General features: G+C 39.7%; 1 protein-coding gene and 1 long non-coding RNA gene across 13 annotated transcripts in view; one reads left to right on the top strand and one right to left on the bottom strand.

Moving 5' to 3' along the window:
• The window catches only part of LOC310842540, a 66,502-nt gene extending 54,272 nt beyond the window's left edge, over nucleotides 1-12,230 (bottom strand). The window contains exons 1-2 of one of the 2 annotated variants that reach the window (XR_014563175.1): nucleotides 11,672-11,763; nucleotides 5,273-5,502 (exon numbers count right to left, since the gene is read on the bottom strand). This is a non-coding gene — a long non-coding RNA (uncharacterized lncRNA). Of the gene's footprint in view, nucleotides 1-5,272; nucleotides 5,503-11,671; nucleotides 11,802-12,105 lie in introns of those variants that run through there. The other variant, XR_014563176.1, reaches the window with a different exon arrangement.
• CNKSR2 (connector enhancer of kinase suppressor of Ras 2) overlaps nucleotides 12,008-13,949 on the top strand; it is a 230,123-nt gene continuing 228,181 nt past the window's right edge. For 9 of the 11 annotated variants that reach the window (XR_014563096.1, XR_014563097.1, XM_083734205.1 and 6 more), the window contains exon 1: nucleotides 12,008-12,095. The gene's annotated coding sequence lies outside the window, so the exon portion shown is untranslated. Of the gene's footprint in view, nucleotides 12,096-12,523; nucleotides 12,636-13,949 lie in introns of those variants that run through there. The other 2 variants (XM_083734206.1, XM_083734211.1) reach the window with 2 other exon arrangements.

Consider the following 13,949-nt stretch of genomic DNA (forward strand, 5'->3'; position numbering starts at 1 on the left):
AAAGTAAAATGTGAAAATATGGATTTCTCAGCTAAAGTAAGGCAAATATAATGGCCTTGTTCTCACTGAGGTGGCAAGCCTGTATCCCAATTGTACTATTTCAGATGGGATATCACAAGACTGAATGATATTTTGTGCAAAAAATAGCACTACCCTAGTGCATAAAACATACGAATCATATGTTGAATCAGATCTAAGGCTTATCTATATTGGACATGAGCACAACAGCACTGCCCCTGCTGGAGAGTTCCACAGCTGCTGGTATTCAGAGCTATATTAAATTATGGTGCAATGCTGCTGGAAGTGTAGTCAGGATCCCATGATCCTCCTGCCAGCATACACGTACTAGCCAAGTGTGATAGACTTTTTAAAAAATTGTTTTTATGAGGGAGGATTCTATTATGTAAATCTCCACATGAAGTCTGAATAGGCCAGAGAAAGATCCAGCTTAGTAAGAATTAGGCCATTGCTTTGCTGTGTTTCTCATATTCATTGATTTAGCTAATCAATTGTAGAATTAATTTTTCTACCTGAGAGAAAGAGAATGGGGGTGTGTATTAGGAGAGTAACGCCACAGAATTTAAGGCGGTCTTAAAAACGACAGTTGTAAAATGTTAAATTGATCTCAGGGGAATACCTCCTAAGTTGTTTCATGACATGGTATATTTCAGTTTATTGCAGCATGATCAATATTCATTAGACCTGACCCCCACTTACCCCTAAAGAGACAAATTTGTGAGCTATCTTAGCATGGTGGTGCCACTTTTATCTTTTACATGGTGCATAGTAACACAGATTTGATTCCAGCTAAAAATAGTTCTCAGTGGGAATGAGTGGCTATTGAAAAACTATTGAAAAACTCTCTTCATCTCCCTGCAATGCTTTGTTAAATAGACATGTGTTACAAAGCTGTCATGCCTAGCAATTCTCTGGTCCTTCTAAGCAATAACCAATGAAGTAAAGCAGGGACAGGGAAACACGTTAGGATTTTCTTTAAATAAATTAAAGCATTTTTACCCCACCTTTCAGCCAAAAAAGTTCAGAGACTGGCTTACACATAAATAAAACTGTGCCTGTCCCCATAGCTATAAGGCACAAAAAAGGGGGATGGAGAAGGAGGATGAAAACCAAAAGCAAACTCAGGCATAACTTTTTAAAGATCTAATGAGACCAGGTGCAATGTGAACTGTTCAGGTAAATAAAGAGGCAAAGAGAACTGGTCTCAGCAGAGCCATTCAGTGGAATGGCCTTGTTTCATAACTCTCCATCTACTGAAGCATGCTTGAGGGAATGGCATCTACTAGGTAACAGCTGAGAAAGAACCTAAAGCAACTGGCCTCTTAGCAGAGCCAATGGAATGCCCCTCCTTTCTCTCCCTCTGCTTTGCAGCTCAGTGACATCATGCCATCTCTGCTGTTAACTAAATGTTACAAGGATTGTATTGTTGCTATTCAAGGAATTCAGAAAACCACTGCTTTATTATGTTTGAGATATATATTATTAATTATTATTATTAGTAGTAGTAGTAAATAAGCTATAAATTATACTGATCAGCAATTTGATGGGGAGTGTGGGAGACACCTCTAAATCTAGCTCTCTTCTCCCATCTCTGGTCAACTGAGCGAAACTACATCTTTTTTCAACATTAAATATGTACAGGTCTAGCAGCAGAACCAGACTTGGAAATCACGCACAGTACTTGTTAAAGAATGCAGTTTCACATGGATGCAGGTATGATCCTAGCTAGAATGGGATGTGTAGGTGTGGAAGTAATTTTAGAATATAAATATGGGCTTGTTTCTGTAGAAGATGCAAGCTGGGGAAAGGGAACCCAAGGTATGTAATTCACTATGCAGGAGATGTAAGAAGTGTGCTTCATCCATCTGAGGCTCATCATCCAAAGGCAGAATTTCATTAGTGGGCCTAGCCTACTAAAAGCTGTTTGTATGCAGCTAACATTGCAGTCTAAGTATTTTTCAGATATAAAGCATGATTTCCCTTCACACTGGACCATTAAAAAAAATTCTATGCATTTTGATTTTAGGGTCTTGGCTTTAACGATGCATGCTATTTATTTCTTCACTGTGCCTTACTTTCCCCCAATCCAATTGTCCATCTCATTTATTTCCCCAAAAGGATGCCTTTAAGAGTAGTTTTAAATACACACACCCAAATCCCTAAGCCTTTCTTTTGATTTCACAGTTAACATAACTTCAGTGTAAACATTTTCAAACAGCCAACGCTGTATTTTCCTCAGAAGTGGGATATTATAAACATGCTATTTTCTGACATCTGCAATTGAGATGACAGAGGCTGCTGCAATATTCATCAAATGGAGTATATGCATTTGTCCCTAATACGAATGCAAACAGAATAAGAGGTTGAAGGAATCTTAAGAGGTCATCTACTCCAGCCCCTTTCTCAATATAGGTTCTATAATGCAGGATGCAACACTATCCCTGCAAGCTCGCCATTAAGCCTCTGTTTAAAAGATATCCAAAGGAGGAGGGAGGAAGTAGTGGTAACAATGAATAGCTGGTAACCATTCAGAAGTGTCTTCTAATGTTTAACTGAAATTTGTTTCCCTGAAATTTCCACCCACTGGTTCTAGTCCCACCCTCTATATATACCCAGTCAGCTCAATGCACCTCCTTATTGTGCCACCACAAATGCTTGAAAAAGAATGGTGTTACAATTGAATCCGGGCTCACTGAGAGCATGATGCAGAGACAAGCAGATGACAGGAAAGTTCTGTTCATACTATGATTCCACAGACCCAATGTGTGCAGAAAGTATCAGGATCTCATCAGCTGTGTCTGTCCCTGACCACTGAGCAGTGCAAGTTGTTTGTGCATGGGCTCTTTATAGGAGTTCTGCTGAATGTGTGGAGGTCAATTCAGTCATTCAGAGTATGCGGAATCCTCACCTGAACCCAGCAAGTGAAGGACAAATAAAGGAGAGTACAGTGGTACCTCGGGTTAAGTACTTAATTCATTCCAGAGGTCCATACTTAACCTGAAACTGTTCTTAACCTGAAGCACCACATTAGCTAATGGGGCCTCCTGCTGCTGCCATACCGCCGGAGCACGATTTCTGTTCTCATCCTGAAGCAAAGTTCTTAACCTTAAGCACTATTTCTGGGTTAGCAGAGTCTGTAACCTGAAGCGTATGTAACCTGAAGGTATGTAACCTTTACCACTGTAAAGGGGAAAGTTCAGAGCCATTCTAGAGTTACCATCCACTACCAAGATTAGCAACTCAAACTGTACAATTTACTGTGTGAATTGTGGTTATCATGCAATGAACTTTCTCACTCCAATTGGTAAACAACTCTGCTGTGGATTTGGAATGGGAAACATGAAGATCCTAGCTCATGTGAGTAAGCTATACTAAATATACAGCCAAGGGTGTGCAGGAAACTCACTACATGATTGTTGATCCCTGTGATAAATAGACCAGCTTGCAGTTAACAATGCCTGATGCTCTGTAACTCCTGCCTCCTTCTGTAGGTGGACACACCGAACAAGCCAGTTTATCCCCCTTGCTGGTGATTCACACCAGGACTAGGATTAGCTCTGCACATTGGTGTGAATCACAGAATGTGTCTGAGGTGTGGTATATTGTAAGGCACTGTCACAGGGACAATATAGATAACTAGAAATAACCCATCCCATCCTGTTCCTTCTTCCCACCCTCCTTTCACTTTTCATGTACAAAAGGGCTGGATCATAGCCATTGTTTTCAGTAGTGAGTATAATCAGGAGCTTGATTAATGGTGGTGTCATTTCAATTCCCAGTGAAATGAAAATATTACCATGCATTTGAAAACAACCCGAAAGTGGTTGGAAGAATTGGCTCTAAACCTCACTGATTTTAATACTTCTGTTTAAGTGTATTTGAAATGAGTCTTCTCACATAATTTACATTTTAGTTTGCCTTTTTATATGTGTGGCTTTTAAAACACACACACACACTATTGCTTGTAAATGCTAAAAATATAGCTAATTTAATTTAAACTGTTCTAAAGTAGCATTGGGTGTAATCCAGCTCTATTCAAATCAATGGGAGTTTCACCACTGACTTCAATTGGATGTAGAGAACACCTTTTCTTTTAGAACTTTACTTACATCTACCAAATGTAGAGGGTATTGAAGTTGTCTTAGGAACAAGATAGTGGGAAGTGTTGACAATATTTGACTGCACCTGTTTCAATCAGATTTTTAAAAATATGACAGACTACATCATGTTTTTGTGGATGTTTATTATTCAGATGTTTGTTTCAGAGAATGTTAGCGCTGGTGCCAAAATGAAAAATCACTGAACACTTATAAAAGATATTGCTAAGGAAGTCATTATTCATACTTCTACATGTTATGAAGGAAGAGGAGCTATACTTTTGACTGTAATACAGATGTGCACCTTGCCAGGATTATATAATGCAGTACATTATTGTTAGTTCCAGAAAATGTCTAGAAAAGGTGAACAAAGTGCAAGTGCTGGCTCTGTGTCAGAGTGTGATGCCTGATTCAGCCCTAAGCCTAAGACTCTTCATCAGATGAAATCCCTGAGGTCATGAAGTCGGAAAACTTTATGGAACACCTGCTCTCCAGCACTATTCCAGATACCTCCAGCCTCAGGAGGCCAGGTTTAGCTGTAGCTGAGGACCCAGAGGGACTGAGGACCCCTTGGAAGTAAGAGACCTGGAAGAGAACCTAGAAGGCTGGGCTGACCAGTTGTAGCTGGGCCTGGATGGACCTAGGTGATCAGGCTACAAAAGCTTCCAGTTGCTGTTAGTTGCTGGAACTTTACAAGTTGTTGTTTTTTTATTTATCCTGACTGACCCAGTGCATCTGTTAAGACTTTGTTCTTGGAATCCTGCCTACCCTTGGACTATTTCACTGTTTGACCTTGGTCTTGTCTCACGAACCTGCTATCATGCCTGCTTTTGTACACTCTCACCTTAGCTCCTACTTAAGAAGCTGTGTTTCTGAGTTAATATCTCACTGCTGTGGGAATGATTAGGAAGGTTGGAGAGGATATATTGTTTTGCTATTATCCCTCCTCTCTCACACTAGTGAGCAAACAGCAGAGCACATTCCCTTTGCAACTTATTGGAAGCAAGTTGACGACTCGCTAGAGTCTTTTAATTAAGCAATCCAGTCTGACTTGTCCAGACTAGAGCCTTCATGGTAAATTTCCCCTATATTTCTCTCTTAAAATACGAATAACACAACACAGTCTTCTTGAAAATAACAATAAGAGTTTTACTCACATTCTGTTCACAGTTCGCTAGCATGAGCCATGCTCTGGTTATGGGCCAGGAACAGTGGAGATCCAGAAGTGAAGTTAGTCAGCACATGGCTTATCCTTTACAGATGATGGAGGCCACAAGCAGCAAGTCTGAGATTTAGCTCAGACTTCTTTTCTCTACAAATGTAACTACAACCACAACATAAAGCCTGCTTTCAGTTTACTGCTGAAACTGGAACCTTTCCTGGTCATCTTGTAAATGTAGAGAAAAGTGATGTTAAAGACACATGATGTGCTTTTAATAGTTGATGTACTCTGTACCTGAGTATCTTAACCAAAGCTTAGAATATTAATGAGGAGTTACCTTATGCCACTTCTGTCTTCTATACAGTGCTTAGGACTTTATATACATAGTAGTCAAGGCTATGTTTAGCCTGTAATTTGAGGACCACACCATGCAACATGGGAATTTAGTGTTAGAGTGAAGAATCCAGACAGCTTTCATTAAAAAAAGGAAGAGCAAAGGACCAGTTATCACATTTTAAGCATGTGCCTTATTGCCATTTTGAAATAAATGGATTTCAATGGATTTTTAGAAGACCTGTCACCTATGGTTCTATATGCAGGCTTCCTACCAGCCACTTCACTATCAATTTAATTTAATTCCACCTTTCTAATGCCTGAACTATGGAGATGACTGCACTATGGAGATGACTGCAGTGATTAAAGCAGCAGTCTGTTGTGTGTGCGCACAGAAGCATTTTGTGCATGCATATTTCTATCTCAGAAGATGTCCATAATGCCAAGTGCCTGACCCTGTGTTTAACAGTGACCACTGTGTGGATTACAGGACTGGAGGTGCCAAAACAGAATATCCAGTCTCCAGTGTCCCCAAGTGTGGCTGTATCTTTGGTTGAACTTGGGGAGGATAAAACAAGCTGTTAAAGGGATAAAGGGACGATCGAAGATTTTTGATTTTAAACATACGGAGGAATTCAACGTCACACTCTTCTTATTGTTCCGCCAGCACAAGCATTTCTGCTTGTCTCCTAACCCTCCAGAACAGATTTGGGGAGCTGGGCGAGGGGAGCCCTTCTGTTCTAGCTGGAGATCTGGTGCTGGTTTCCACTAGTATGCTGTGTTAGTTGAATCTAGGCCACAGTTTGCCTCTTCTTTCCATACAAAAATAGAGGAAGCAAGGCTGAGAAGGCAGAGGACAGACATATAAAATAAAGACTTATTTGATTTGGCATTTTGTAGTGTGTAGTCTTAGCTATACCAATTTAAATTCCTTGTCTTCTTAATATAGCCTGTAATTACGCTGTGGGGTGTGGGCTATTCATCAACTGTCTATTTAAAGTACCTAATAAGCTATCTCTGACAGTTTTGTGATTGGAGTTCTATAGAAATGGAAGTAAAGAAGACAGCCCCCCCCCAGTTTGAATGCTGACATTTATTCTGCTGTTTTAATTTATAATTATTTGAAAATTGTACTTGTAAAAAAGGATTTTTGCTAATTTTGGGGGAGGAGTTATTGCATCACTAGCTACAAAAACAAGTTTATTGTGGCCACTTACACACTGTATATTTAAAGCACATGGTCGGTCCCCTCCCCCCGGCACTCCATATAGGAAACAGTAATTTGTTACGGGTGCTAGGAATTGTAGTTCCATGAGGGAGTTTAAGAAGTACTGGAGAGTGCATCTAACTAGATTTTTTTTAAATGGATTTTGTAGCTAAAGCCACTAAAGAATTCTGCAAGTTGTCAGCATTGTGAGTACTGCCGACACAAGCACCAGGTTCCCTTAGAACTGCTCTCACACATGATCTGGAGTCCCAATAAATAATTTTTAAAAATCTATACATGATCACTGCAGCATGGAAGCCATTTCTGAGGAAACAACTTGGTGGTAATTACAAAAGTAAGTACAAATATATCTTCCCTCATTCTGCTTCAACGTTTCCTGGTGTCTTTGGTCCGTGATAGCTAATCTCCTGTGTCTCTCCCTCCCTCCTGTTTCTGGCCTTCTATCATGCTATCCTGTGCTCTCTAATACTCTTTACCAGATTCCAGGTCCTCTTGAAGTCCCACTACATTAATCTACCCAATTACTGTTTCTCCATAACCTTCTTGTTATGTATTGAAGTTCTCACCCTGGCCACCAGGAGTATCGTGTATATACAGTGGTACCTGGGGTTAAGTTCCCTCATTGCGAGAAGCAAAGCTACAGGGAACCAGGCAGAGGGCCTTCTCGGTAGTGGCGCCCGCCCTGTGGAACGCCCTTCCAGCAGATGTCAAAGCGATAAACAACTACCTGACATTCAGAAGACATCTTAAGGCAGCCCTGTTCAGGGAAGTTTTTAACGTGTGATATTTTACTGTATTTTTGGTTTATATGGGAGCCGCCCAGAGTGACTGGGGAGGCCCAGCCAGATGGGCGGGGTATAAATAATAATATATTATTATTATTATTATTATTATTATTATTATTATTATTATTCGTACCTAATTCGTTCTGGAGGTCTGTTCTTAACCTGAAACTGTTCTTAACCTAAAGCACCACTTTAGCTAATGGGGCCTCCTGCTGCTACCGCACCGCCACTGCACAATTTCTGTTCTCATCTTGAAGCAAAGTTTTTAACCCGAGGTACTATTTCTGGGTTAGTGGAGTCTGTAACCTGAAGCGTATGTAACCTGAAGTGTATGTAACCCAAGGTACCACTGTAGTTTTCACTCAGGTCCACGTTAGTTACTTTAGGCGGGAAACCCTGGGTTGTTGTTGCTACAATGTTGACAGCTGGCTGCCTATAAAAGCAGGCCGGCTAAGCTGTTTGCTGTTCAGTTCTGTTCCAGCTTACAAATAAAGAGCTGTTTGAAGAATCGCTGTGTCGTCTGATATGTTTACCCACAACTTAACACTTCTGGTTGACTCCTGGTTGACAGGAGGCCCTAAATGGCTGTCAATCTGTGTCCTCTACTCCAGTTCTATGTAACAACTGTGTAATTTTGACAACTGTGTATTTATTTATTTTTTACTTTGCAGTACCTAGCACATTGGTTGTTCAGTACCCCTAACTGGAAACATTAGAAACCACCAAAAGAATGGATAAAATAAGCTGGTATTTCTTAAAGAATCTTTCCCTAAGGGAAAACAGAACAGCAAGCCTCATTAAGGGAGAGAGACCATTTCTGTGCCAGAGCGTCAAATGCTCTCTCTTTCTACAAATTTGCCAGAAGTGCTAATTATACCATAAATGCATGCAAATGTACAGGTCCATAAGTTGGAACATATAATTATGTGCATATCTAATTGAAAGCTAATGATTTCTATCAAGTATAGGTGGACCATGGGCTTAACATACATTACGGTAGTTGCCAGTTTAGCAGAAACAAAGTGAAAACCCAAAAACATGTAAATGTGGCACTTAAGAGGTGAAATAAGAATAATGTTTATGTTCCCTTTTTAATGCTCCCACAAATGGCTTAATGATTAGCCAATATAACAGAAGCAACAAAAGGAAATCTTATATAGATTATCTTGACAATTAATAAGATTCTCTGTTCCATTTGAGGGTCATTAGAAATAAATAATGATGCACATAATAAAAACCCTAAAGCTGGATCTTGAAGGAGAATTAGAACTCTTGACATCATCATAATCAAGATAGATTATCAGTCTGCTTTGAAGCATCTTTTTTTTCATATGCAGTAAAATTTATGCCTATGTTTTGGATTACAGTCTATGTTCAAGATCCAAAGCAGATTAAGTACATACAAATTCCCAAGAGTACTTTGGACTTTTATTTCCTTAACAGCAGCATGCAAATCTAGAGGAGTTCCAAAAAACAGTTTGTAATATAGCATGGGAGTGTCTGGTCATTGAATTCCACTGAACATGAGCTACTCTAAAATAGCTCTTTGGATGCTAGACTATGGCTGCTTTCCAGCTTACTCTATCTTAGTTTAATAAACCAATGCACAAGCAAGCATTTCACCTGCATACAAAGCCTTTTCCCCTTCTCACTTTATAGAATGCGTCAATAATCCAGGAAGTTTCCTGTATCATACAAACTGGGAAAATATGGGTGCCACCTTTGGAACAAACCAGGATCTTAAACCACAGTTGAAGCTGGTTTAAGATCCTGGCTTGTTCCAAAACTGGTAACTAAATATTCCTCATTAAACTGGAATATGATAGTCTGACCATGCCTGTCTCCAACAGCTCCTCTCAGGTTCATGGCATCCAGTCCAAGGACTAGCTGTAACGCAGTGCGAACCAATGTAGTGACTTCCAGATGTTCTTAGATTACAACTCCCATTGTCCATGAGTGTTGACCATGCCAGTTGGGGCTGATATGAGTTGTAGTCCAACATCATGTTAAGTCAGGGATCACTGGCGACGTCTGCTATAATGTTAAGAGTTACTGAAGAAACTTAAAAGGGGTTCCTAGACTGGAGGTATCCCTCCCAGAAATCCAAAAGAAAAGAACACAGGATCAAAGGGGAAAGATAGGCCTTTATTGAAATATAGTCTCAATAATAAGACTGCAAAGAACCACACCCAAAGCAATGTTCCTTCACACTTCCAGATTACATATGTGATTTGATTTCACAAGAATCACATCAATCTTAACAGTTGCAACCAAATTATACAATCCTAAACCAATCAAAAACATTTAGCTCTCCAGATCAGCCCTCATCATAATATCATGTGATTACATATAATAATTTTTCAGTGTCTTTCTTTTAGAACTTTGACTAATTTTCCTATTCACTAAATGTCTCCCAATATCCTATTTTATCAAGCTACAAAACAATTCAAAATTAATCACAATTGCCATGCTTAGCCTAACAGTTTTATCTTTTCAGTGTTCCAGAATGGACATTCACTACATAAAGCACTGTACCTGAAAACACTTAGTTTCTGTGCCATAAAAGGTAGGCAGATACAGGCCTTTTCAATTTAGCTAGGCCATAGGCTCAAAAGAAAATGGAATAATCAAAATGATAGTTTTATGAAATTATTATTTTCTCCATCAGAGAATTGCTATTATTTCATGTGATTTGCACTTGCTATACGCATCTATCATCACATCTTCATTAGTTTGTCTGTGGGCTATTTTGCAACTTTCATCTTTCTCCCATTGCTGATGCTTTTCTTGTTCTGAGAAATGGAATCACTCTTTGCTGACCATAACAAAAGGAGATGGCAAAGAAAAGAAGCTGTCATGGTTAGGGAATCTGTGTGTTTGTGAGAGGCTAAATTCTAAAATCAAATTTTAATTAAAGCCATAACAAGTGTGTGAGGAAACAGAAAAAGTGATCCTAGGAACCATTACAGTTTCTAAAACATGAACTCAAGCAGAAAGAGTCAAATAGAAAAAATCAGGACTCAGATGGAAGGCAGAAGAGACAACGTAAATGAAGCAGAACCAGCAGTATCATAGCAGATGGTGTGAGATGCTGCTGGATAGACTTGACTCCTGTCTCAAAGTCACTGAATGCTTGCTGCCATGGGGATGCAGTAAGAAATTCATGAGAACACTTGTTCTCTTGTGGATTTGTCTCCATCTCCCAAAGGTTTGTTTGTAGAGGGAACAGAAAGTTTTAAGAACACAGAGTCTTTTACTGTGGGTTGATTCCAGTTTCTTTAAGACATTGCTTCAACACTGGGCCAAACTAGAAAGCATATGAAATATCCAATTGCATTTAATGTGTCTAGTTATTTAAAATAAAAGAAGAACTTTGGAGGAGGAGGGGCCACTCAGCATGCAAGGAGTGGAGTTTTTAAACCTAACACCATCACCAATCTTGACCAAAAAAAATATCCCCAAAGCTATTTGTTCTGCGAGAGAAGCTGCTATCAGCACCAATAGCTAGCACTCCAAATCTTCCTGACCAGGCCTTCCTGTGGCTGCTTTTAATATTAAAAAAACTAGGCATCTTAGGTACAGTCACACATTTAATGCATTGTCTACTTTAGGAGCTACTTCATGGAGTTTAGTGTAAGTGGTTGCTAAGAAATCTTTGTGGAAGTGTGTCCTCTAGCACTACTTCCTCTGCATTCTGCATGGGCACAGTTCAAATGTCCAGAAAAGTTTACAGCCTGAATAGACGAAGCCTTATGCCTGTGAGAGAAACCCAGAACTGTACAGAGGGGCAGATGTAACTCTTTTGTAAGATTTTTACTATTTCTAAAATAAACATTCAGAGTTCTTTATTCAGGGACTCGGGAGGGACTCAGAATAAAGGACTTATACAGAGACAAACAGCATATGATTTTTAAGTATCCAAGAGGAACGGTATTCCATATTAATCACACATAAAATGTGATTAGGGAGCTTATAGAGCTGACAATTTTGATACAATTTACAAAAAATAAATTTTAAAAATCACAAAACAGTAAAATGCAACACCAACCTCTCAGAAGTCTGTTTTCTTCAGGCTCTCCCTGAAGAAACCTCTCCGTGAAGTTTGGTCTTTCATTGGCCCACGAGGGAAAAGGGTCTTCTTATTTCACCTCAGCTCCACAGTGTTCTTCTCAAAATGGCTGACAGAGACAGCAACCCAGAAACTAACTTACAGTCTTTTATAATATAAAACAGTATAAACGGACAGGGAAATTCGTGACTCATTTTGAAACTTTAAGGGAAGCCTCACTCCTAATCCATTTTTAAAAGGGCTTAGAGAATTGCCGAGAGGAGAAAGCAGGACGCCATCCTAATCGCACTGAGGTAACTGGCTGTTTATGGGCTTCAGCCGCCTTACTGAGCAAGTGCAGAATCATTAAAAGCAATATAAACCAGTGGGCTACAAAAACACCACAAATAAGGGAAAATATTAGGTAAGTATACCTGTGAAAATACCTCTTCTGAGATATTGGGCTGCCTTTGATTATGAGGTGCCTCGAGTCCAAAGCAGCAGAAGGTGAAGTGGGCTAGGCCTGAGGCTTCAGAATTGCCTTGGGAGGTGTGTTTTCTTTTTGGGGGGGGGGGTGTCCCAAGTTGATTTATTCTGAACTTCCTACAAGTTCTCCAGCCGCTACATAAAAGGAAAATACTAAGGAAGGGGCATGTGGTAGTCATGTGAGTGACGGATTTAGCTTGCAACCAGAGAAAGACTTGTGAGGGCTCTGAAAGGGCGCATCAGAAGCTGTTTGCGTTGGGAGATTTTGTCTTGCTGCCTATTCTTGTTGGTGGCTGACACAAAACTCCCCAGCCTTGGAGCAGCCACCTTGTGAATGGTGCTGTGTCCCTTGACCAGCCTATTTACCATTAAGCACATTAGCCAGCCTCCCTGTTAGCCATCCAACTCACTTCACTTAGTGGCAGCGCATAGAAGTTCCCAGAGCATGGATAACTGTGGCCAAGACATCTGCATTCAGGTATGGTCACAGTGGGTATATCAACCAATATACAGTGGTACCTCGGGTTACAGACGCTTCAGGTTACAGACTCCGCTAACCCAGAAATAGTACCTCGGGTTAAGAACTTTGCTTCAGGATGGGAACAGAAATCGCACGGCGGTGGCGCGGTGGCATCGGGAGGCCCCATTAGCTAAAGTGGTACCTCAGTTTAAGAACAGTTTCAGGTTAAGAACGGACCTCCAGAATGAATCAAGTTCTTAACCTGAGGTACCACTGTATTGCTCATTATGGGGCTTTTAAAATGATGGGATTTAATGATTAGATTATAAAAGATTGGAATGCTTTCTTCTCTCTATCTCTCACGTTTCATTTAAAAGTAATATTTTCGTAGCCAAAAATGATTATTCTTCAATGATGTTCACTGACGATTCTTCATATTCAGACTCCAAATTGTTACATATTTCTGATCCTTACGGCATGGTAGATTCAGTCACAGGAAAGAAGTTGCTGACAGACACAAATCTTTCCATCTCTGTTTCCTCATGGAGCAGTATGATCTACTCTTGCTTGAGGCATCAAGAGTGAAAATGTTGACGCAGGCTGTATGGATGCAGATTTGGAAAGGTTCCCTGAAATCTCCAAAACAGAAAGGCAAAAAGAAATAAAACTAACGACATATAAAAATAGAGACAAGGCAGATTATTATGAAAAATGATATTTATATATATATATTAAGATCTTACTCCAATAAGTCGAGAATCAGAAGCAAAGGTAGGCTAATTTATTGTTTTCTGGTACTGTTTATTAAGGAGGCCATCGCTTAAAGAAAACAATGTCTCAACATGCAAACCCCAAACTGTGTAACTGAAGTAACTTAGCCATCACTTTTAAAAAAGGCAATGAACTCAAAAAAGTATATGCAAAAGAATACTTGACCAGAGCTAATAACTGAAATATAGTAACATGCTAGGTCTAGATAATAATTATAAGGTTTATTTCTCTGATTTATTTTGAGACTTCAGGTATAAACTTAAGGCTCAAACTAGACATGATGTGCAAATTCCATGACTGGAAATCTCAACAACATATTTTGGTTTTACAAAAGTGGATGTCCTTTCCTCATCTAACCATGGACCTAACCCTTTTCTCCACTGCTCTGTTTTCCCACAAAAATCACACACCCCCAATCTTCCATTTGTCCCTGTTGGATAAATGTATGGGCTTGTGAACTCTGTGAGAAAATGGCACATGGAAAAGAGCTAAAACCCTCAGCCACCATGCTACTGTCCTGATTTGGAAAAAAAGCAAATATTGGGAGTGGAACACCTAGTT

Source organism: Podarcis gaigeae (genome assembly GCF_964106915.1).
Source record: "Podarcis gaigeae genome assembly, chromosome: 4".
In the NCBI taxonomy this organism is placed as follows: Eukaryota; Metazoa; Chordata; class Lepidosauria; order Squamata; family Lacertidae; genus Podarcis; species Podarcis gaigeae.